Below are 4,470 nucleotides of genomic sequence, written 5' to 3'. Positions count from 1 at the left end.
CAAGGCTGAGATAGATTTTTGGAGAAGAGGGGAATCAAGGGATCTGGGGATCGGACGGGAAAGAGGAGTTGAGGTCGATGATCAGCCATGATCTTAACGAATGATGGAGCAGGCTCGAGGGGCCATATGGCGTACTCTTGCTCCTATTTCTTAAGTCCAACTGATTCGACATCTAGAGTCGCGACCGAAAGCCTCTGCGCTTTTAACTTTGCACAACATCGGAAACTTCTGATTAGCCGACAGATGTCAGTAGGAGTGTTGATTCACGCTGTGGTGTAGTTACAAGCTTGCTGGCTGCCCTTTGCTGTCTAACCTCATTCATTCTTCACCTGCGAGCCTGTATCTTGAGTGTTGTCAGTCTTGCTCTACCAAGCAGGGCATCGCAGGCAGACCCGATTGTTCAGACCCAGGTTGGCCTCCAGTCATAGAATCAGAGAAAAATTACGACACAGAAGGAGGCAATTTGGCTCAATGTGTACGCGCCGGTTGAAAAAGAGCAACCCAGCCTAATCCCACCTTCCAGCACTAGATCCGTAGGTCCAAGTACTTTTTAAATGTGATGAGGGTTTCTGCCGCTACCACCCTTTCAGGCAGTGAGTTCCAGACCTCAACTCCCCCCCCTTCCCCCACCCAGGTCTCTGGGTGAAATGTGTTTTCCTCATCTCTCTAATCCTTCTACCAAATACTTTAAATCTATACCCTCTGGTTATTGACCCCCTCTGCTGAGGGAAACAGGTCCATCCTATCCAGGCCCCTCATAATTTTATACGCCTCCATTAAATCTCCCCTCAGCCTCCTCTGACCCAACGAAAACAACCCCAGCCTGTCCAATCTTTCCTTATAGTTAAAACTCTCCAGTCCAGACACCATCCTCGTAAATCTCCTCCGCATCCTCTCCAGTGTAATCACAACTTTCCTGTAATGTGGTGACCAGAACTGCACGCAGTACTCCAGCTGTGGCCTAACCAGCATTGTACACAGTTCAAGCATAATGTTTGTCCTTGAGTCGCCAGAAATAAAACATTAATCTAGACACTGCCGCGAGCAATTTGGGGGCAACAATCATACGGGCCTGTATAAAAATTGTGTTTTTCCATTTTCATTGTACGTCAGTCAAATATTGGAGATGGTGGGCGGGGACAGGCTGTTTGATTGGCAGCCAAGCAGAAACTTGGGACCGCCTGACGCACTGGGAACAGTCAGTGAGGGAGTTACGGGGGAAAGAGGGAGACTGGGAATCAGGTGATTGGGGCTCGTGTGGAGGGAAAGAGGGAGTGGGATGGGCAGGGGGCCAGTATTTTCTGCAGTGCTGGGACAGCAACATGGTGAGTGGGAGCAGCGCTGAGAGAATTTTTATACAGAAAAAGTATTTGTGTTACAGGGGCTTCCATGGAATTTCTATATCACGGGAAGGGGAGGGAGACCTCAAGCAAAAATGTTGAGAACCCCTGCTCTTGGATGTCGTGAAAGGCGCTATAGAAATGCATGGTTTTGCTGAGTGTGGTGAAAGGGTGGCGATCGGGAGCTAATCTGGAGAGGGGGCCATAACCCATCCAATAAAAATTTAGAGGCGGGTCCATGGCCTGGTGTCTTACCCCCTCCCTCCCTCCAGTGGTTGCATCTATCCCATCCCCTGAAGCTAGTAAAAGGATAGTCTGCAGGTACAGCTAGTGATCAGGAAGGCCAATGGAATCTTGGCCTTTATTGCAAAGGGGATGGAGTATAAAAGCAGGGAAGTCTTGCTACAGTTATACAGGGTATTGGTGAGGCCACACCTGGAGTACTGCGTACAGTTTTGGTTACCATATTTAAGAAAGGATATACTTGCTTTGGAGGTAGTTCAGAGAAGGTTCACTAGGAACTACACCCACCCTACACTATGTAGTTCAGGACCTGGAATATTAGGTCCTTCATTGAAACACCTGTGAACTCATCCTTTTTTGGCGTGGAAGCAAGTCATCCTTGTTTCGAGGGACCGCCTATGATGATGACTAGGTTGATTCCAGAGATGAGGAGGTTGACTCATGAGGAAAGGTTGAGTAGGTTGGGCCTCTACTCACTGGAGTTCAGAAGAATGAGAGATGTCTTATCGAAACGTATAAGATTATGAGGGAACTTGGCAAGGTGGATGCAGAGAGGATGTAACCACTGATAGGGGAGACTAGAACTAGGGCGCATAATCTTAGATTAAGGGGCCGCCCATTTAAAACTGAGATGAGGATAAATTTCTTCTCTGAGGGTTGTAAATCTGTGGAATTCTCTGTTTCAGAGAGATATGGAAGCTGGGTCATTGATCGATAAGGGATTATGTGGAGCGGGCAAGGAAGTGGACGGGAGTCCATGATGGGATCAGCCATGATCATATTAAATGGCGGAGCAGGCTGAAGGGGCTGTATGGCCTACTCCTGCTCCTATTTCTTATGTACTCTGTATCAGAACAGTGACTGGCAATAGGTGCCCGGTCTTGATCAAGTCCAAAGCCGGTCAGAGGAAGGGGCCTAGGATGATTGAAAGCATGAAAAAATAAACCAATGGAAAAGAAAAGAAAGTCTTGCATTTATATAGCACCTTTGACGGCCACCGTCCATCCCAAAGAGCTTTACAGCCAATTAAGTACTTTTTGAAGTGTAGTCGCTGTTGTAATGTAGGAAATGATCTGGTTTTTTGCATGAAGCACTGATCTGCGTCACATAAAGATGTGCCCAACCCCCTCCCCCCACTCAATTTGCAAGGCAAGGGTATTAAGGGTTACAGAGCCAAGGCAGGTAGGTGGAGTTAAGATACAGATCAGCCATGATCTCACTGAGCACCGGATCAGGTTCGATGAGCTGAATGGCCTCCTCCTGTTCCTCATATTCTCCATTGAGTGAATAATGTAGTCATTTTTCAGGGGTGGGAGTAGGGGGGAAAACACGGGAAAAGTTTGCCAATTCTGGGTAGGGTCGCCAACCTCTTTGCGGATTGCCATGGGGTGTCCAGGAATAAAACGACTGATCTTCAGGATGTGAGCAACACCTGGGTGAGAAAATTCACATGGGCGTTGAAAAAAACTGAGGTTTTAAAAAATCTTGTTGGACCTCTTCTGTTTGCGACTGATAAAAACAACTGACAAATGGCTGTATGACTGACCGTCAAGAATCATCCAATCAGATCATTTGCTTTCCGAGGGCTTGGGGAGGCTGTGCGTCGCGAAGATGGACATGGACACCTCGGGTGACCAATGACGGGGGTGCGGGGGCGGGGCGGTCAGAGGCAGGAGGGTCATGTGACGAGACCTCCAGGAATACGCCCAACTAGAGTTGGCAACCCCTAATTCTGGGGGAAGAAAAGTCGCTGGTGCCAGATGCAAGAAAAAAACTTTATTTTTTTATCCACAGTGGGCTTTATTTTCTATAACCCCCCCGCAAGTCATGGCTCTTTTTTGAAAACAGGACTTTTAACGGTTGGTTTTAAAACAGGCCAATTATGGGGCAGCCCACTGACTACTGTCTGGTCCAAAAACAGTGTCTGGGACAAGTGAACACTGACAGGCCTTTCATGAGCTTGTCATGTATTCAACCAGCAATGTAACCCATGTATAATCTGACCTAAGTTGTACACTGTGTGAGAACACTGACCACTAGGTGGTGAACTTGTGGGAGACACTCCTAACCTGGACCTTCAGATATAAAAGGGGAAGCTCCACCCACTTCCATCACTTGAGTGCTGAGGAATAAAGGACAGGTCACAGAATGACCTTCTCTCACGCATGGGCCTTGTGTGCATTTATACTGTATAGTAAGGACGTATCAGAGCTTTTGTTCTACATTATTTCCTTAAATTATTTAAGAAGACAACAAAACACACTTGTCAGAGTTTCTGCCACAGGGCCTCAGCTCTTCCTGCTGGGTGTGGAGGTTGGCAGCGATGAGCAGCCTGGGAGGGGTGGGGTCCCCTCTGCTGCTGTTGGGACCTGATACTGATCGACTCCTGTTCAAATTGTACGCTGGAGCATCCGCAATTATCCCACGCCTTACTCTTAAAATGTATTTCAGTCTTCCGAGGATTCACTAACAAGCTTGGGGCAAGAAACCGTCCCGTGATGCACCTGGCAGCCACAGGAACCAGGGCTGGAGCGCATCACACCGCAAGTTAACACACGGGGTGGAGCGTCACACACAGGATAAAAAGAAAGACGTGCATTTATATCACGCCTTTCACGACCACAGGACGTCTCAAAGCGCTTTACAGCCAATTAAGTACTTTTGAAGTGTAGTCACTTGCCCACAACCTTCTGACTCAGAGTATGCTACCAACTGAGCCCCAGCTGACACACATAAGATAGAGGGCGGAATGTATCTCACACAGGATGAAACAAGCCAACAACAACTTACATTTATATAGCACCTTTAACATAGTGAAGCATCCCAACACAGAATCCTTTTCAACCAAAATTGACACTAAGCCGCATAAGGAGTTATTAGGGAAGGT

This window comes from Pristiophorus japonicus, chromosome 19, assembly GCF_044704955.1.
Source record: "Pristiophorus japonicus isolate sPriJap1 chromosome 19, sPriJap1.hap1, whole genome shotgun sequence".
Lineage (NCBI taxonomy): Eukaryota > Metazoa > Chordata > Chondrichthyes > Pristiophoridae > Pristiophorus > Pristiophorus japonicus.
The sequence above is the reverse complement of the archived record's forward strand: the minus strand, read 5'-3'. Positions refer to the sequence as shown.